General features: G+C 40.5%; 1 protein-coding gene across 4 annotated transcripts in view; it reads left to right on the forward strand.

Moving 5' to 3' along the window:
• The window catches only part of ASTN2 (astrotactin 2), a 988,433-nt gene that overhangs the window by 385,060 nt on the left and 581,272 nt on the right, over positions 1–22,101 (forward strand). The gene's annotated exons all lie outside the window — the stretch shown is intronic.

A 22,101-nucleotide genomic window follows, 5' to 3' on the forward strand; every position in this document is an offset into this window, starting at 1 on the left:
GATTGAGCTACTTCAGAGAACCTACTGGTTTTTTTGATTGTGGATCCATTTCAAAATAAAAATGTCCCCCAAAGAGTATTTGCTAATTAAAATCATATGACAAGAAAGACTGTATGAGTTTTAATGGAATTTCCTGAATGTCCTGGATAATATTTATATTCTCTTTCCCTGTAAATATACTTTACAAGTATCTTATATTGTACCATTTACTTTTCACCCAATTAAATTGAATTAATGAGACACTGTAGCCACCTTAGTCATTAGCAAAGCATGGTCCAAGGCCCTGATTAAGGTGGTTGCTATTTATTGCTAAAGTGCCCTCCAGAAAAGTTGTCCCAGTTTACACATTCCAGGATATGTTGGCGTCTGTTTCTCAAACACTTCTCACGTGGCGTCACCGTCTTTAGATGTATTGAAGTTTGGCATAATTATAATAAAGAAGGCATGCCTTAACTGTGCAACTGTGCAACTTAATAAATTTTCAGTTTTAGAACTTTTTACACTTTACAAATTGTATACATTTTACACTTTTTCAAATGTATACGTCTTGATGAGTTTGAAGATAAGTAAATACCCATGAAATCAACACCATAAGGAATGCCATAAACATAGCCATCACCTCTAAAAGTTTCTTCTCACTCTATATTTTTGTGATAAGGACATGTAACAGGATTATATATGAATCTACACAGATAAAATCATAGAATATTTCCAGCACCTCATAAGGTTTCCTCGTGCCTCCTTCCAGTTAGTGCTCTGTAGAGGCAATAAACTTTCTGACTTGTAGCACCATATTAGTACCATTAATTCTTAAAAATATTTTTGCATTTTGAGATGTATTGAATGTTTTTGAGATCCTTACCCTCTATTTGCCAGTCTTCCTTCAGTGAAATTCGATTTTATCTCCAGGGTTTAAGTCTCGGTGTTCAGAACTTAGCACCATCCTTTAGGTATATTTTGACCAGAGCAAAGTGGAATTTTACTCCCATTCTCTGAAACACTCAAACTCCTATTAATGCATCCTGATTGTTCCAACTTCACCATAGTGCAGAAGCCCCTGCTTTTCACTGGGACTGCAGATAAGTTCATATACATTCAGAACTTATATTTCTTATTTCACATACGTTCATGTGATTTTCAGACCTATGTGCATACAAGACTTCAGCTCATCTTTAATGAGTCGTATGTGCACATAAGACAGGTAAATATGTGGTGGGGGAGATGGCAGGGAATGGTGTAGGAAAGCAGGAGGAACAAAATTTACAGAAGCAAATAGTTTCATGGATTATGCAGCTGGAAGAATTGCATGTCCCTACCCTTCATCTCTCAGCTGTCACTACTCATTAATTGTAGAATGTTAAGACTTAAAGGTGTTCAAGTTTTACATATTTATTTTCATACATGTAGAAATGGAAGCCCTGAGAAAATAACTTGCTCAAGGTGAAACAGTTTAATGGCTAAGAGCACAGGCTTTGGAATAATACAAACATTAATCCAAATGCTTGCTCCATTGTCTGCCTCTTTGATAGCAAAGTGAATTCACCTCTCTGAGCCTCTGTCTCTGCATCTATAAAATGTGGATAATAGTAGTACCTACCTCACAGGAGTATTCTGAAGACTACTACTCCCGCCTTTTATCATGTTCATCAAATTTTCAGATAGCATGTGGCTGAGAAATGGCGAACAGTTGGGAAATAGCAAAATCAAGGCATTACTTAAGACGGCTACAAATCATCTTGATGATTTGGAAGGATAGACCAAAGTGTGGTGAATTAAAAGGTGCCCTTTCTCAGTGTGCCCAGTGTCTTAAGCTTAAAATTTTGTAATAGCCTGTGAAATTGTCTGTTTCTGCCTCTAGACTGGAATCTCTGTGAGGGCAGGAATTATGTCTTTGGGGAGAAATATTATATCCCCATTGATAAGCACAGTGCCTGGTTCATAATGGATATTCAGCAAATATGTGTCCAGTAGATGAATGTTGCCTGAATTAAAACTGAGTTGTTCATTGTTCTATAGGATCCTTCTAGTAGATCTCTAAGCACACAACAGATACTGAATCAAAGAAAACTAAGGCAGATGATGCATAGCGATCAAAGATGTTTTGAAATGTACCCATGAAGTTTTAAAATGTACCCAGGATTTGTCTGCAGATGCAGAAAGAACTGTTGTGAAACAAGCAGTTTTCATACTCACAGATCTCAGATACACAATGTACAGCACACCGTGCAGACCATGTGGGAAAGCACCCATATCTACCAGCAGGCAGAGGGACCAAGTGGAAAGCATGGGAAAGAGCCTGTCTTATGGTATTGCAGGAAGAAATGGGTGAGGCAATGTAAGCAGGGTAGACAGATTTGAGATTGGCTAATTTGAATCACTTTAGTGGGCTCTAGGGTTTCAGAACTGCTCCTGATTGCCTGGTGTCTGGCTCTCGGGTGATGAAGGAAGACAATATTCCTTCCCAATGTGTATAAGCTGTATAGAGGAGATGACTGGAGTGTAGGTTCTGGATTGGTTAATATTCATATGAAAGAGATGCTCCCTGGGCAAGTCTTTTGCTTTCTCTAAGATATGACTATCCCTGGAGGGGAGGGCTCTCCCCAGTCAGGAGGCTCAGATGCCAGAGCATCAAGCTTACAGAATATAAGAAAATATAATAAATACAAAAGAAAAAGAGAAATAACTACAGAGTGTACACATCCTGGAGATGTGGTGGAGCAAACTTAGAAGACAGCATTGGGAAGGCCTTGTCCACAGTATCTTAGTCTCTAGGCATAATGGAATCTCCATCCCTTACATGCCATAATATCTTGGTAGGAATGCGTCCTTTCAAATGAAGTAGGCTTTGGTTTGGATCTAAATTTTGTTGCTTAGTTACTATGAAACATAGAAGAGTCAAGTTAGCTACCTGAGTCTCATTTTTCTCATCTATCTGTAAAATAAGGATTATTATGAGATTGAATGTTATAATGTGTATGAAGTGCTTAGTAGAGTGTCTAAAACATTGTTATAGCCCAAAAAATGGTAGCTGTTATTACTCTTATTATCAAAACAGTTTGTAGAGAAAGAGACTTCAGAAGCTGGCATATGGCAAGGCAAGAAAATATAGAAAACTAAATAGGTGAATTTAGCTACTCTCAGTGAGGTGAATGGAAGAGGGAGTACATTATATGCTCTGTTCCAGCCAAAAGTGACTTTCCCACTTGGAGATGTTAATACTTGAAAGTCCTCCATCTCTGGGGCTCAGCAGGAATCCTGGGAGTATCCAGCATTTGAAGCCAGGTGGATAGCTATCTGGTAATTCCAAGCAAGCTCACCTTCCCCAGCATGATCCTAATGCCTCCTTTGGCAGAAACTCTATCAGCGCTGCTCATCTCGTTCCTCCAAAAGCTCTCCAAAGTAGTCTTTATTATCCACCTGTGGGAGATACAGAAACTGGGATGTGAAGGGGAGTAGAATCAAATCATCTGTAGGAATACAGAAGGGTCTAGAAAATTGATTTTATAAATTGTACTACTGGAGTTTCCAGCTCTGATTTCTGGAGATATGAGGGTATTACCTAGGGGGATGAGAGGGAAAGTGATAATAGTGCCTATTTTCTTGAATCCATGTCATCCCTTAGCATTGATATTTATAAATGTGTTGCAACCTAACATAAATGTAGTAACAAACGGAGATGGAAAGTGCACAATTCTATGATATTTTACATATATATATTCACCCACATCATAATACCAGCCCCTTAAGACTGGCAAAGTTTTAAAAAACATTAAAAACAAAGTCTCAATGAGGCCTATCGGGATGAGGGCAGCTCATGTCAAGTGCAAGAAGCTCCATTTGAGACCAGGTCTCCCACGGACCAAAGCCAGGGCAGCTTTCATCCTTTTTCAGTCACCCCCATGAGTTCCAAGCTGCCAAGGTGCTGGCCCTTCTTAGTAGAGAGAGCTCTCAGCCACACTTACACGTTGAGCTGTCCATGGTGCTGGATCATTGGATGGGGCTGAGTAATGGGTCCTGTCTTCCAGGAGAAAATGAATTCTGCCCCTTGTGTTACTGCATAGTTATACTCGATGCTTACTGTCCATTATAAAGAAAAGGTCATTATGACATAGCACTTGTGCAGAGCCCAGCTGGCAAGAGTTCTGACACAGTTCCTATCCAAATCCTTGGCAAATCTCACCCCTTCTTTTATCTGGGCTTCTTCAAAGCCATCAGTGGCTTTTTGCCCTCCTAAGCACACACTGAAGAAATGGAACATGTTTGCATCTAAACAGACTTAAGCTAGCATTGTTTATCCAGCTGTGAACTACAAATCATTTGCATTTAGGTCATCTGGGGAGATAATTCCTAGAACCAGTGAGTCAGATTCTCTGAGGGTAGAGCCCCCATATTAATATTCTTTACAAGAACCCTCTAGGTGGTCACTTATCAAGGCTTTGAGAGCTACATCAATAACTCTGTAAGTGTTACTTTTTTTCCACCTAACATATGTGATCACTTCTTCAGACCCCTTGGAATTGTTATAAACATCTTTAATAAGGGTCTTTTGTTTCCTCCACCTTTGACTTTATCAATGCCCTATTAATGGAGCTGCCTCATAGCATAACTCCAGTAACTGTCATTAGCATTGGATATAATGTGGGTGATCTGTTCTTAAGATTTATAACATACTAACCCTGATCACACAGGTTTGGACCTTATCAAAATTGCCATGCAGTTAGCCTTGTTGAGAAATAGTTATTGGTTAATATTGAACACCTATCTTAGCTGAGATGTTAGTTTATGCATCTACTGAGGTTCCCTATGTAAGTCAGTATATATTCACCCAATGTAGTCAGTCAATAGAAGATTCTACTTTTAAAGGAACAAGCTATCCAGGTGAAGTAGGTGAGATAGTTCCACTCCAGTGTAGGCAGGTAACATTCCACCTAGAATTCTCTGTTTTGTTCCAAGATATGATATACATTGGAAGTTATTCAAGTGAGAGTATTTGACAGTCAAAATATTCAAAAAGCACAGTAGGTACCTAATGACCTCTTAAGGAAAGGATGGATGACATTCATTCAATAACAAGAGTTGAAGGAACCTAGACAGGAAGGAAGCCTACTATTATTGAGTATACTATCTATTGAGTAGCATACAAAGCACTTTACATAGGGTTCTTCCTTCAATTCTCACAGCAAAATTGAGAGTCTGGATTTAGTATCCTCATTTTTCATACATGAAAATTGAGGCTCAGGGATGCTAGGTGGTTTTATGAGATTAACACATAGATGACGTGGTATGAAAACTTAAGTCTACCTGAGCCCCCAGTCTAAGGTTCTTCTATGCTCTAAGCTTCCAGAGAGGAGACCAGGATAATTATTATTTATTTTGAAGAGAGCAGACTAGTTCTGGAAGTCCTAAGGAAGGAAAACTAGAGAGCTATATGGGTGATGAGTGTGGTCAGGGATGGGAGAAGATGAAGCCTCAGTTTGGAAATGTCTTCCTCTGCTGTTGACTGTGTGACTTGTACTAGTTATTTAAACATTTTAAGCTTCAGTTACATTATCTATAAATTGGGGATAATAGCAGTACTTATCTCATGAAGTTATTATGAAGAATAAGTGAAATAATACTCATAAAGCTTTTAGCTCAATACCTAAGACCTAGTAATGGTTCAATAAATTATAAAAATGTCAGAAGTTGTAATAATATTTTCTTAATATTGGAAGGGGGGGTCATTGCAAGGTAATGAGTTCCCCATCATAGAAAATCTCCTGAGAATAGATGACCACATTTTTACGAAGCTGTAGAAGAGAGGGGAAGAGATGCTTTTGGCTTTAATACATGATATTTTATTTTGGAGCCATCTTATCAAACTGTACATTTTAAAACCACTTAATTATTTTAGGACTTTTAGAATATGTTTGTTTATTCTTTAGTACTTCACCCAGAGTCTCACCAATTCTTTGCCTAGGCTCAGAAATGGGTGAAAACAAGGGATGTCTCCGTCTCTTGAATACATTTCTTAGCTAAATTCACACACACACACACACACACACACACACACACACAATTTTATATATTGATATGGTTGTTGCATCAAAATACTTATGCTAAAATGTTTTTTAATTTAGGTTAATTTAAGCAGTTAAATGTTTTAGGTTGAACTAAGTTGAAATCCAAGTCGTCTCTGTTCCCTATGACTGAAGTATTTGGGATAGAGTATTCCTTCTTAGCCCATGAAATCATAAGGACAAATGCCCACACATTGGGAGGGCATGATTCACTAATATGCCACACATGTAGCTGGTTTTGAGCATAAAATTGTGAATAATAACACTTGCCTACATTTATTTGCTCTCATCCCTACTTGATGTCTTCCATCCCAGAAGAATGAGCTAATGCATGGCTTCATGCTGTTAGAGAGGAGTGAGGTCCATAATTGGCTTCAGAACTACTTTGCAGTGATTTAAATACATGGAAGGAGTATTTTCAATTCTTAGAAGGGAAAATGACACCACATTGTAAGTGGATCCTTAGCCACAAACTGCCAAACACTTTATTTAAAACAAGTAGTTCCTTGGACATCCTGCTCTCTGAAATCATCCCAGGCTTTGTTTTAAAATGCTCCGTGTTGACTGCAGATCTTTGAATACTGTGGAACATGCTTATGGATGGAAGTTCTATACAATATGGCTTCTGTCTTTTTCTTTGTTAACACATTTGCACAGCCTTGATACTGTTTAGACAAATAGACTGTCTTACCTGGTATCTGCCTCTCTGTATACCTTTGCTTGTACATTCTTTTCCATCATGTATTTACATACACGGCAATCTCACCCATCTCTAAGGCATAACTTATTTTGTTCCCTCTTCTAGAAAACCTTCTTCAATGAGTCCCCAGAGATAAATAATATCACCTTTCATGAACATTACCTAGAACTATATTTGTGCCTTTCTAATGACCTCAGTCTACCTCCTATTACTATTACTGTTATGTAAGTGTCATTGAGACAACTGCCACAGTCCTACGAACTGGCCTCCTGCTTTAAATCTAGCCTCTCTCCTATCTTTTCTTAACAGTGCAAACAGAGCCATCTTTTACAATGAAAAATATCAATACATTGCTTACATGTATTGCATACATGTCATACTTTCCATAAAACTGTTTATTGTCTTCTTTTGTACTTGTTTTGTACTTCTTTTGTACTTCTTATCGTGGCCTTTACATCCTTGCAAGGTCAGGCCCCTGCCTGCCTTTCCAGTCTTAACTCACAACACCTCTCCCTATATTGGCTCCTTAAATTTCTCTGTTGCCTCCTGCCTCAGGCTCTTTGCACATTTACATGTTGTTTTCTTTGCCTGAAAACTTCTTCCCACATCTCCAGTTTCTCTCATTTACCCTAGGGTATTAGACTTTCCTTTTTTACTTCCCAGCCTCTGTTAGCTCCCTTACGAATCATTCTCTTTGAGCCCTGCTTTTTTTCTGTATCACACTTATTTCAGTGTATAACTGTACATTTATCTAGTTAATGTCGTTCTCTCTTGCTAGGTTTCAAATTCCTTAAGGATAGAGATTATATTTGTCTTGCACATTATGTTCAGAACCTTGGACAAGGTCCAAAACATACTTGATGCCCCCTAAAAACTTTCATTGAATTTTTTTTTAAGTTAGTTCAATGGTTAGACTTAAATTTTTTCAAAGGCAAAGACCACAGCTTATTCATGTTCTAACTTATTGTGATATCCAACAGGGGTTCTGACTCAGTAAGCATATAAGAAATTGTGTCTGTAAAAAATGAAGTAAGAGAGGACCAACATGTGGACCCAGATGCCCTAAGAAGATACATAAAAAAGAATGACAGTGCAGGAGGTCTGAGGCTGCCTCTTCTTCTATGATTGACTTCACCCCCCAAGGATGTTGCTCCCATCCCCAAAAATAAACTCCAATCAAATTCACACACCCCTCCTTAACACCAAAATGAAACAAGCTTCATCCCAGAGCCCAGAAAGAGGGGAAATATAAATTGAGCTGAGATTCAGAACCCCCATAGGGGAGGTGGCAATGAAATACCAATAAACCATATTAATATGCTGAAATCAGGGAGAATAGCTTGAACTCCAACCCAGACTTAATAACTATACGTGAGAGAGTACAGGGAGAAGGCAAGGCTAGGCTTCAGTCAGAATTAAAATGAGATCTGTAATGAAATTGGTAATATAATTTTAAACTGTGAAAACTTTTTTCCCTTCTTCTTTTTCTTATACTTAATGGCCAACTTGCTTGGCAATGGCTGGGAGCTGTGGATACCACCTAGAGTAGATTTTTTTTTCCTCCAAATCTCTTCATTAGGGAAGTCTAAATCCACAAAACCATGGAAGAAAAAAAAATGCTTCAAGCCATTTTCTGCCTTAAATAGTAACTGATCCCCAGGTTAAAGTGACAAGCGGCTTGAGGGAGAACAAACCCAGAAAAAACATTCGAAGCAGCTGAACATGTTCAAGCTTTTAAAGATACCACAACAGCCAGTGGGACTGGGATTTTTAATGACACTCTGTGCTAAGATATTAGCTTGGCTTCCAACCAGAATGAATTGTTACTCATTTTCCTTCCTAACAAAAGAGATAACTGAGTTTGACGTCCAAAATTGGAGACTAATTTCTGTGTTTTGATAGCAGATTGAGTCCAAAAATATGTTCCCAGGAACTGGGGCAGAGGGTTGTTGCAAGAAGTAGGCAAACTCAATTTTCTCTCATTAATAATTCCATTCTGTTGTTGTGAAAAGAAGGCCGCTTTGACTTTTAGAATGGAAAGAGAGAACGCTGGGTGGGAGCTGTGATGAGACTGACTTCAAGTCTATAGAGTTAGTTGTTCCATAATTATTGGCTTGAGGTGTGCAAAATAGTGTAGAATTGAGGCAGTGGAGCAATCCACAGGGGAAAGAAGGTAGTATGGTAAAGACATTAAGTGGATTGATCTGTGGCCCAGGAGATGTGGATTCCAGACAGGTTCATCTGCTTTCTTCAGTGTTTTTTCTTTGCTTCAGGGTTTTTTAAATCTAAAAACATGCTAATACTCCCTCCTTCAAAGAGTGTTAGTGGGCTGATTCACTTAAAAGCATTTTGTCAACTGTGAGGGTAGTTATGATAATGAGAATGTTGTGTCTTTACCTCCCTGTTTGTTTACAGCTTTAATATGTATAAAGAAAACCTTAGGGTTAGAATAAGGTCTTAGCAGGTAAGGCTAGGTAAGGAAAAGGTAGAATATTAGGGAGGTTGGCCTCCCTTGGCTAGAAGAAGGAAGATAGATAGTTAAAATGCATTAATAACACCATTCTTTTATTCTTATATAGTGTTCTGCTTCTTCCCTTTCTTCCTTCCTCTTCTCCATTTTTAATTTTTTTTCCTCCTATGATCAACAAACATTTGCATACCACATACCATACTGTCTGTGGCATGCTCAGATACTGGGGTGGAGAGACAGATGAAACACCATCTCTGGCCTTCTCCAGCTTAGTGGTGGTGGGGCATGCCAAGTCGATAAATGATGAAACTCAGTGTGAATGATTCATAATGGGATTGTCCTAGATGCTGTGGAGACACCGATGAGAGGCAAACAAGTATCCCAAGCTGGAGATGGGAAGAAGGTGTCTTGAGGAGGTGCTACTTGAGCTACATCTTAGAGCCCTTGACACTTATCTGGAGAAGGGCAATGGATGATGGCAGGCTTCCCAGGGAGGGGCATGGACACATGTCAGTGCATCCTATAGACCCTGTTTTTCAAACCTCCCAATAGTTGCAGTGATTAGAAATGTTTACGGAACAGTTGCTAAGTGCCAGGTCCTATTCTAAGTACTTTGCAAGGTATTACTTGTTTCATTCTATTACCTCATGAAGTAGATCCAGTTATATCCTCAAATATAAGGGACACATAAAAAATTTAAAGGTCATGTTTGCCTAGGGAGGTTATATGACCACCTTAGTGTTACACAGGTGGGAAGAGATTGAACAGAATTATTTTGAATCAACACCCACAGAATGTGATAGAGAATTTAAGGACTAAGATCATCCTCCAGCTCCTCTATGAATTCACTCCAACTTTGGACAAATCTCTACTTCTTCAGGACTCAGTTTCTTCATTGTAAAATGTAGGAGGGGAACAAGGTGATACTTAAAATTCTTCCCTGCCCTGATATCTTAAATGGAGAGGGAGAAATACTGGGGTTCAAACTCCCCCTTTACTTATCTCATGATGGACGTGACCTTCCAAGTCCTTATGCAGCCATCACATTACCCCAGTACTCTCTCTTCAGACTGGTTTGGGCCAAACTGCCGTCAGGCAGCCCCCTGAACAAGGAGGTAGGGGGCAGAGACAGCTGAGCGAACAGCTGAGCCCACAAGTTGCCATTTGAAGAAAGCTTAGAAGGATCACATCCAAGCTTGTGGAGGGACTTCAGCCTCCCAAGGCTGCCTGGATGAAAAATAACGTGGTGGGAAGCCTGGCCCCTCCCCAGCTTCCCCTCTTAGTCACAGCTGCAGAGGGACCTTGAACATCTCTGATGCCAGTGGGAGTTTGGGAAGGGAAGAATGCATTGTATTCACATGGGAAAGGGTAAGATGGGAGGAATAATTAACACCTGTGCATCCCTGCTCCCCATTCCCCAGCCCTGCTTTCCAGCAAAGCCTTGCTATTTGGCTTTTCTCCCCAGCGCATTCTTCTGGATTATGTAAGCCAAATATATCTGCAGCTGCTCAGCCTTGGGTTTTCCAGAAGCTCTTGGCAACTTTCTGAACCTCAGCTAATGGCTGGGGCATCTCACCATCAGCTAGAGTGATCCCCAGGGCCTGGACCATCCCTGAACCTTCTATTTATTCACTCCCTGGCTTTAACTCTGGCTCCCATTTAAACTTTATCAGTGAGTCTATACATTCAGACTTTCAGCTGACATTTGCTGAGTGCCTGCTCAGGACCAGGACTTAGATTCTGGAACAAACTCAGGCACAGTCAGCATTAAAGGTGGGTGAGGTGGGGGAAAGAACATAGGATTTGGAAGCTTAAATCCTCAGGTTTAAATCTACACTCCTCCACTTACTAATTATGGATCTTGGACGAGTCACTGTACTTCTCAGAACTACCAATTTTACCATCTATAAAAGTGAAGCTACAAGCCCCTTCCTCACAGGGTGGTGGCGAAGGTGAAATAGAGAGTGGCATAACAATAGCCAAAAATAGATGGTTAGAAAATGCTAATCGCACCCTCATAGGGATCACATGTGTCATTTAAAATGATAGACTAACTATACAGCAAAAGGCTGCTATGGAAGGTAGATGATAATCTGAACCATCAGGTCATATAGACAGTCAGCCAGGTTGCTAGGGAAGCTTGGAGTCTTTTCCACTGGGCAGATGTGGGTAAAGCTTCAGGGAGCAAGAGGATTTTACTAGGGTCTTTTCCCATTTGAGGAAACTGGATGGGCAAGGATTGGGAGTGAGAGTGCACTTCTGTTGGAGGTGGGAGGAGAGAGGGAGGACAAGAAGGGCAATCTTCCGGGTAAAAAGAACAGTATGAGTAAAGGTGTGGCAGGAGCAGGTAGCACCCAGCAAGGCTGGGGCTCCATGGGGGCATGAATGGATCTAATGGGAGGGTTACCCAAGAAAAGCAGTTGGGATTTTATCCTGGAGGTTGGGAGTCACAGAAGCACTGAAGGATTTTAATAAAAAGAGTGTAAGAGTCACAGTTGCTTTTACAAAGGGCAAGGCAACTTGTTAATTCAGAGTTCAGGCTGTGGAGTCAGATACACCTGGGTTCAAATGCTAGCTGTATGAAATAATAGATAATAGATGTTACCAATGTTACTTAACCCTTCTGGGTTACGTCTTAATCTGTAGGGTTGGGAGAATTACATGAGATTATGTTTCTAAAGTACTTGGTAATGTTCATTTTTATTGGAATCACCATCACCATCCTTTCAGTCTAAGTCGAGTCTCCTTGTTAAATGGTCCTGAACTACTTTTTGCATTCAGTCCTTTTGCAATTACTTCTTCAATGTCTAATCTGGTTAAGAGTCTGGGCTATAGAATCTCACTGCCGTGGTTTTATACCTGGCTCTGATATTCTGTAGCTATGTAGCCTTGAGTTAGTTATTTAACCTCTCTAAGCCTCTGTTTGTGCATCTGTGAAGTGGCGAATGTCACAGTGAACCACCTTAAAGGGTGGTTCTTAGCACATATTCAATACTTGCTTAGCACATATTCAATACTTGGAAAACAATAGGCCCTTCCAAAGCTACTTGAAGGCCCATACTGGCAGAGAGTGTAGCTGTCTTATTCTTTTGTAATCCCCAGTACACAATCAGTGTTCAATAAAGATTTGTTGAATAAATGATCACAGTGTAAAAGGTGAATCTGAGGTTGCCAAAGCTGGAGACAAGGAAGACTGATGGGGCAGCCATATTGAGTTCATAAGACAATGTCTGAACAAGGGCATTAGATGTGAAAATAAAGACAAAAGAGTTCCTATAGAGCTAGAACAAGGAAATATGCAACTAACTGCAAGTAGAGACCAAGGAAGAGAAAGAGTCAAAGATGATGTGGTATCTGCCACCTGGGATCCCTGAAAGGTTGATGACCCCAGACATCAATCAACATAAGAAACCCTACTGAGTTGGGGAAGCCTTGCAAGAATAATCTCCTTTTTGTAAAGCTGTGAGGTGTGGTGGTTATTAGCTTCAATACCAATGCTAGAGTACATGGGTTCAAACCCTAACTCAAGCTTCATCTTCTGAAAAATGGGGATGCTAATACACCAGAAATTAGACTGTTATTGTGAGGACTAAATGCTTGTGAATTGCAAGGGCCTGGACCATGGTAACCACACTCAAAAACTAGGGACTGTTACAATTCTGCTGAAGCACCAGCATCCTGATGTGAGACCAAGGATCAGATGCCTACTTCTTGGCTACATTTTTAGATTAAAAAAAAAAAAAAAAAAAGGAAAAAATGCAAGCAACTTTTAAAAACACACAATAGGCCAGGTGCAGTGGCTCATGCCTGTAATCCCAACACTTTAGGAGGCCGAGGCAGGCAGAACACTTGAGGTAAGGAGTTTGAGACCAGCCTGGCCAACATGGTGAAACCCTGTCTCTACTAAAAATACAAAAAATAGTCCAGCTACTCAGGAGGCTGAGGCAGTAGAATCATTTGAACCTGGGAGGTGGAGTTTGCAGTGAGCCAAGATCACGCCACTGCACTCCAGCCTGGGCAATAGAGCTAGAGTCTGTAAAAAAAAAAAAAAAAACCCACAATATTAGAACCTTTACACATGCTGCCTGGATAAAAATTATTAGTAGGAGATGTCACTGTGTCCTGCGAGTAAAATTAATTTTCCAGATCTCTGAAGGCTGCTCCCCTCCCCTGAAGGTTTGAATCATTGGAGTAATATCTCAGGTGACATCTCACCGCAATATTTGAACCAGGGTGGAGGATGAGAGAGTGATAAGTCTGACACCCACATGAGTGTTAACATGACCTGTGAGTTTCAGGGTTCTAGGGCCAATCATTCCCTACAAAGACTCAAATGAAGCATTAATGTGCTGGGCAGAGGACTTTTTTGGAAGCAGAGGCCTGAAAAAAGATACAGAGGCCTGGTGATGGGAGCTGGTGTCACACTTGAAATGTGGAATCAATTAAAAATGGCAGCTTCTGCTACCCCAAAAAGGAGGGCATGAGTACAGGGGTGAGGGCACATTGTGGGCATATTGTCAAGTAGCTAGCTTGGCAGTTTTCTTTTCTTTTTTTTATTTTTTTTGAGACGGAGTCTCGCTGTGTCTCCCAGGCTGGAGTGCAGTGGCGTGATCTCGGCTCACTGCAAGCTCCGCCTCCCGGGTTCACGCCATTCTCCCGCCTCAGCCTCCCAAGTAGCTGAGACTACAGGCGCCCGCCACCACGCCCGGCTAGTTTTTTGTATTTTTTAGTAGAGACGGGGTTTCACCATGTTAGCCAGGATAGTCTCGATCTCCTGACCTCGTGATCCACCCGCCTCGGCCTCCCAAAGTGCTGGGATTACAAGCTTGAGCCACCGCGCCCAGCCTAGCTTGGCAGTTTTCTAAAGTGTAGAATGTTAGAGCCAGAAATTATTTTGAGCCTAATCTTAGCACATTCTCCTCCTTGGGCATCTCACCCTCAGGCCAAATGAAATAGCTATTCCCTGAAGGCCCAGACTCGGTTTTGTTTCCTTGCAGCATTTCTTTCCTTTTGCCTAAATCCCTTTGCCCCTTGTATTAGTCTGTTCTCATGCTGCTAATAAAGATATACCCGAGACTGGGTAATTCTAGAGGAAAGAGGTTTGACTCACAGTTCCATATGGCTGGGGAGGCCTCACAATCATGGCAGATGGCAAGGAGGAGCAAGTCACATCTTACATGGTGGCAGGAAAGAGAATGAGAACTAAATGAAAGGGCTTTCCCCCTATAAAACCATCAGATCTCGCGAGACTTATTCACTACCATGAGAACAGTGTGGGGGAAACCGCCCCATAATTCAATTATCTCCCACCAGGTCCCTCCCACAACATATGGGAATTATGGGAGCTACAGTTCAGATGAGATTTCGGTGTGGACACAGTCAAACCATAGCACCCCTCTACTCCATTTAGCTGTAATATCTCAGGTGACATCTCACCGCAATATTTGAACCAGGGTGGAGGATGAGAGAGTGATGAGTCTGTGACACCCACATGAGTGTTAATATGACCTGTGAGTTTCAGGGTTCCAGGGCCAACCATTCCCTACAAAGACTCAAATGAAGCATTAATGTGCTGGGCGGAGGACTTTCTATGGAAGCAGAGGCCTGAAAAAAGATACAGAGGCCTGGTGATGGGAGCTGGTGTCACACTTGAAATGTGACACCATTTAGCTGGTTTCTCTACCCCATTTAGCTGCTTTCTTATACTGAACTCAATATAAGGAAGTGTGACAGCTCAAGTATGACTGTTTGTAGGAAGCATTCTCTGACTTTGCAGTATGACTGTTTGTAGGAAGCATCCCTGCTCTGTGCACCCAAAGCTTCCTATTTTATCTTCATCACTACACTGATTATGTTCTATTATAATGCTCTATCTTGTTATCTCTCAATTGAACCATACACTACTTTCAGGCAGGGACTCTTTCTTCCACTTTTATAACCACCCCCTTTTGTCACGGTATTCAACACAGAGTGGGAGCTCAGTATATTTAGATCTGTTCCCTATTCAAGATACTTTTTTAAATAACTTAAAAAAAAAAACAATTCTGAGACATTTAATACCATTCCTGTAATTATGATTCCTGTTATTGAATTATTGCTTGCAGTTTTATTTTGAAATCCAAAATTCGTCACAAAATTTGACAATGAGGTAGACTCTTCAAAACCAGTCTTGATCCTAGTAAGCATAAGCTGCATTGCTCTCAAAGCTACATCAGGAATTGGGTGGAAGATAGAATAGGTAATTCTCACCGAGGTAGTATATCAGAAGATTCTTGGAGAAGGCAGAAGCTGAGTTGAGCGTGAAAGGGTAAGTTGGGCTTGTACAGATTCATTGTCCACCTAGAAGAACTCCTTGGAGGATGAGATGAGACTGGTTTGTACAAAAGGAAATTGGCCTCGGCTTCTCCTCTCTCCCCAGTTGACCTGCAGCATCAGCCCTCAGCAGCGCCCAGTCCCATCCCCTCCCTAACCTCACACCCTCAGTAAGATCCATCTAGGCAACAGGTGCATACTTATGGCATATTGCATGTTCCAAACACAGTGTGAGGACAGCAAGTTGGCACCTAGAGGCCTTCAGTCCTATTTCAGTCCCCATCCTTCTCTCATTCCAGAAACAACCTCACTACTAGAATGCAAATCCATATAATATTAGATCCTTATGAAAATAACACAAGAAGTCATCATGTGCCGGGCAGTATGCTAGGTATTTTGCCTATAATAACTTTTTACATCTTTACAGACTTTATTCACTCATTGAACAAATATTTATTTCCTGTTTCTTGTGTGTCATGGAGCAGTAAAGATGCTGTGCTGGAAAAGACAGACACAGCTCCTGCCTGCAGCATGCTTTCAGTCTCAGCAGGAGACAGACACCAAAGCAAATTAGCAAAATAACAAAGTAAGCATTGGCAACAGGTGAGAGTAGCTGGGAGGATAATTAAAATGAGGTGTTAAATAATTAAAATATAGGAGAGTTGGGATGGAAGGCTCAGATATGCTGGTCAGGGAACATCTCTCTGAGACAATGGCATTTAAAGGAACATGTGAAGTTGTGTGGGAGAGGAAAGTGTGTGTGTTCCAGGCAGAGGGAACAACACAGTCAAAGCCACTTGGGTGACTTGAACAAGGTGGAACAAGGTCAACGTGGTTGGGGCAGACTGGGTGATGAGTTGTAGAAGTGAGCACAGGAAAGCTTTTCTGTGGAATGGGCATTCTCTTTCCTTTCCATGGACAAGTACACGGAAGAAAGTAGAGCAGGGTAGAGCTCTGTGCAGTGTTCTTTGGTTCAGGGACATGCACTGTCTGATCCAAGTTTGTGTATTTAAGCTAAGCTGGTTCATTCCACTCCTGGCCAGTTCATGAAGACTTTCAATGCTGCATCTCTGGTCATTCCTCCCCCTTCCTTTACCCCACCCCCCTCATTTATTGTCTTCAGTTTTTTGTTGGTGGTGGTTGTTTGTTTTATTTTCAGTATCTTCCTGTTTCCTGTCATAGTTTTCGCTGTTTCTCCTGTACCTCTCTCCATGCTACCCTGAGAACCCGGGACAGATGGACTTCTTGGACCTGCCTCTGCACATTTGTCTCAGACGCAGCCCCTCTGCCCACTGCCTACTGCCCACTCTGATTCCATCCACCGTAGCACTCTTGCAGCCAGCACATTTAACCATACTGCTGCTGAGTCCCCAACTCCCAGCTGACAATCGTCTTCATTAGTTGAGGAGAATCAATTTTACTAAGCACCTTGAGTATTTGGAATTTCAAAGGATGAATAAATTGGCAAGGTGAAATTTCAGGGCAGTGGATGGCAACATTTTTTAAAGGAATTTGCCCCCACCTCCCGTGTTAAGTCTAGTTTTCAAAATCAGTGTGTTGCCATTGAAGACACTACTAGGGGAATGTCAGGGCACTCTCCCTTAATAGAAATGAGAAAGTCAAAGAGAAACACATCAGCAAATAATGTTGTTTTGGTGTGTTTGTTTGTTTGTTTGTTTTTATTGCCCTGGGATACTGTGCATGATTATTTCTCAGAAGTGATCTTTAATTGTTTCATCTAAAGGGTATGCATCTTCTTTGCTCTGTCTCCTCATAGAGGCTTGTGAATTGGATCCAGCTATTAGTAGCACTTACTAATTTCCTCTGAGTCTTGCTGGCTGAAGTGCCAGGCTTGGAACAACTTTTAATTTTGTTTTTAATTAAATTTCAGTTGTTTCAAATCACTCACTTTTAATGTCATTTCTTTGCAGTCCTCAGAGGCAGCAGGAACTGTGTGCTCTTGTTTATTCACACACACAATCTGATGTGTATATATCCATGGTGTGGCTAAAGACTGACTCCTGGCTGAGGACCAGAGCAGGAACAGGCAATTAGGAAAGTAGAAATGAGTCACAGAATGGGCTTTTGGTTACACTGCTATATCCAAAGCTAATATGTTGTTCAAGCAGGCGTCTTGGTTATTGTGTTTGTTTTTGTGAAACTGTATTTGAACAAGGCAGCATTTTCTTTTGTTTCACAGTAGAACTATCAAATATATGAAGGTAGAAATAGTATAAGAATAGCTAACATTTATCCAGCATTTATTATGTGTTGGATGCTGTTTTAAGCACTTTACATCTATTACCTCGTTTACATTAAAAGTGAGTAATCTGAAACAAGGGAAATTTAATTTACATATATTACCTCCCACATTCCTATGAGATTGTTATCCAAATTTTTATAGCTGAGGAACCAAGGCCCATTTAACTGGATCCTTATCATTTGGTTAGTTAGTGGCATTGCCAGGACGTGAATACCAGCTGCCTTGCTCTGTATTTCTGCTCTTAAACACTACCCTGGACTCTCTGTCTATAAAAAACAGAAAGGCTTCATCATCTAAATGAATTTAACAACAAAAAATAGCAATTGACTAGTTTTTTGAAACAGCGAGATGATGTTAACTTTGTTTGGTGTTTTATAGGGTCTCTGCGCATGCCCATTCCTGTTGTGTAAACCGCAGGAGTGCCCCATGGGGTTTGGTCTGGATTCACAAACCATGGTTTGTCTATTTAGCTGTGCTCTTCCAGATGTTAGCAACTCAGAAAGGACAATTAGGTTTGAAAGCAAAAGCATAAATACATTCCAAATGTCCTATGTATCCCATAGTTTAGATGATCATTTGCTAGACCATTGGTTCCAACTGAAAATAGAACCCGACATATTTTATATGTCAGAAACTTCACATTTAAAAAAAAGGCTCAGCACGTTGGCTCACGCCTGTAATCCTAACACTTTAGGAGGCCGAGACAGGAGGATTGCTTGAGTTCAGGTGTTCAAGACCAACCTTGGCAACATGGCAATATCTCATCTCTACAAAAAATTTAAAAGTTAGCCAGGCATTGTTGCATGTACCTGTAGTTCCAGCTACTAAGGAGGCTTAGTTGGGACAGTTGCTTGAGCCCAGGAGTTCAAGGCTGCATTGAGACATGATCGTTCCACTGCACCCCAGCCTGAGCAACAGAATGTGACCATGTCTCAAAAATAATAAAATAAAATAAAAAGGAACTTCACATATCTTGTTCCCTTTGCAAAGAACATTATTCCACTAATATGATTATCTCCCTTCTCCACTATAAAATACACACACACACACACACACACACACACACACACACACACACCCCTATCTGGTGCTCACAGCAGCTTATTCCTTTCTACAAAGCACTCATTCCTATGTGTGATCGTCTTAGTGTTAGTGCATTTACTTGCTTAATGCTCACCTTCTCCCCCACATTGTACACTCTATATGGACAAGTGCTATGTCTTTTATATTTTCTGCTGAATTCCCAGCTTTACAACCAGGCCTGGCACATAAGTGGTGCTCAGTAAACATTTGTTGACAGTATGAATAAATACATTCAGAAGTTAAACACAATAATCAGCCTGCTGAGAACTAAAGTGACAGGACATGAAGTACAGGACCCGGAGTGTGGTCTTCTGGATTCCAGTTCCAGGTTTGTAATTAAATAATTGTGTGTAACTTGGGCAAGGCACTTTTACTGACCTCAACTTCTCCATCTGTGACATGATAATGAAGTAACTCCCTAGAACATATCTGCATATACATTGAGTATAATATGATTGAATACCAACTGCTCTAATACATACTTTTTATTCTTTAACTTACTTCTTCCTCACGCTAACCCTACAGGTAGTTACTGTTTTTTTCTGATTTTATTTTTTTCAAATGAGCTTACTGAGTTCGAAAGAGGGTAATACCTTTGCCCAAGGCCACACAGCTATGAAACAGACCTAACTCCAGAACCTCTAACAGCTCTTGCTATGAGGATCAAGAGAGATATTGGATGTAAAGTTGTTATGCAGTGTTTTAAATGCTAAACAAAAATAAAATTGCATATTATTAAGGCCCTTTAGTGAACCTCAGGTAAGATCTGAAGGGCCACTGGAGAGTGTGGGGAGGGAACTGTGGGGTTTGCCTCTTTTGTTTCCATTTGATAACATCTATGGCAATGTTCTACAAATAGTTGCCTTAAAGCACCATTTGTCACTCCATTCATTCATTCAAAATGCTTTACTGATTACCCACTAAGGGCCAAACGCTGTGCTTAGAGATGCCAATTTAAAGATGAATTAGATATGGTTTCTTCTTTAGAAAACTCACTCTCTCCCTAGGTAAATAAGACATCCGTATGCCCTAAACCTTGCCATGTGCTGACTCCTCTGAAAGGGTGGGCTAAATTCGAAGGCACCGGTGGGGATACTGATATAAGAAAAGAGATGCATGTGGCAGGCTTCAGGACAGAGGAAAGACAGGCTACTTCCAGGTGATGGGACCAGGGAAGGAAGACAAATGAGTATAATCTGGGAAGATAGGGGTGGTGAAGAGGAAACTTCAGGATATGGGGACAAAGACAAGTGTGAGAAGAAGAAAGTGGCATATTTAGTCAATTTCCGCCTATCTTGGCCCAATGTCTCAGCCTCTTCCAACAGAGGGAGAACATATTCTTAGCAATTAGCTAGACACCAAAAACAAAACAAAACAAAACAAAAAAAAAAAAAAAAAAAAAAAAAAAAAAAATGTTTCATCACCTTCTATGTGTTTGACTCACTACTACAATTTTATATATATTCTACCCTTTCTTCCTTCCCAAACCTTCTGAGGTTGGTGTTATTGCTGTTTTCAATATCATAGAAGTAATAGTAATAGTACCATCATCAGTATTCTTATTAAAAAGGTAATACAGGTGTAAATGGAGCAAATATTAAATACACCCTCTTTCCTATTCCTAGGATATTTCCAATACTAGTCTGCCCGGTTGATTACTCTTTTGATGTATATCTTTCTAGAATTTTTTCTACACACACACACAGACACACACACACACACACACACATACACACAGAAACCCTGAATGGCTATTTTTATGTTTGTTTATTTCAAATCTGAGATAATACCTTATCTATTTTTGGGCAACTTGCTTCCTTCATGAACCATGGACATCTCAATGTGCCATTACACACAGGAGTGTGTGTGTTAGGTATTGTCCCATTTTACAGAACAGGATCCCCAAGGTTCACAGAGGTGAGTCATGGGCATAAAGTCCATCTGGTGGTAAATGGCAAGGCTGGGGTTTCAACCAGTCAGTCTTCTCTGGCTCCTTCAGACTACATTTCACCAGCTGCCTCCAGGAACAGAAGACAGGAATTCACCTTTCATGTGACATATACCAGAAACTCATACCTCAGCCACCCTGGGTCCTATTTGATCCCCAGGGCCTTCATTTGGCCCTTGAATAAAAACCTTATTTTTTTTTTTCTCCTTACCTTTCCCAGAATTCATAGTAGAACTTGACTGGTGAAAGGCTGGTTACTGGGAAGGCTAGAGTGTGGCTAAGCTGCAGATCCCCATTATTACATTGCCCCAGGTATTAATATTATATATTTAGGCAGCTGTTCTCATCTGTGCCTGACAGTGAAATTTGTTCCATCAACATGACCGTTGAAACTGCTGATTTTTGGATGCTTGGCCCCATGTAGTCCTTTGTAGCATCATAAAACAATTAGATTTAGGCTTAGCATTAATTTGAATTATTGTCCAGTTTCCAGAAAATATCTCCTGAAAATGTCATGACGATATATTACATGTCTTTGGAGATATTAAGTATTGAATTACAATATTATGTCACCTTCTCCCTGACTTCTTTGTTTTTTTTCTTCCTCTCTCTTTCAACATGGTATGATTTATGTTTCAGCTACCACCATGAGAAGCTCAGTATTTATAGAAGTAATGAGTGATGTATGTTGACAGAGGCAAAAAATAAAAAATAAATACAACAACCAGAAATCTCAGTGATGTGGATAGGTTTTCCTTGAAGCAAGCAGAATGCAAGGCAGCCATGTGTTAACAGAGCTCTGGGGTCAGAGTCAGGTAGCCTGCATTCTAATTTTGCATTGTCAGTTTCCTAGCTGTGCAATTTAGGACATGTACATTTAACCACTTTTAGCTCCAATTTCCTTGTCTGTAAAATGGGACTAAAAGCAACACCTACCCTCTAGTGGCATTTCTAAGCAATGGCATTAGTAAAAAGAAAAATCCCATTTTCTATGTGCATTCAATGAGTGAGGAACATACACAGACTTACATTTACCTTGCAAATCCTGCAAGGTAAGTGCTATTCACCCTCTTTTAGATGAGGAAGCAGAGAAAAGAAATATTGAGCATTTCCCAGAGTCACTCAAATGATGAATCGTCAAGGCACCTTTTGAATCCAGATGTGCCCACCTCAAGGTCTATGCTTTTTCCAGTGAAGCCATTTCCAGACAAAAGAGAAGAGAGCAGAAAGCAAGAGACCTAGAGAAACAGGAACACTTACAAACAT

The sequence above is a fragment of the Macaca thibetana genome, chromosome 15 (assembly GCF_024542745.1).
Source record: "Macaca thibetana thibetana isolate TM-01 chromosome 15, ASM2454274v1, whole genome shotgun sequence".
Classification (NCBI taxonomy): Eukaryota; Metazoa; Chordata; class Mammalia; order Primates; family Cercopithecidae; genus Macaca; species Macaca thibetana.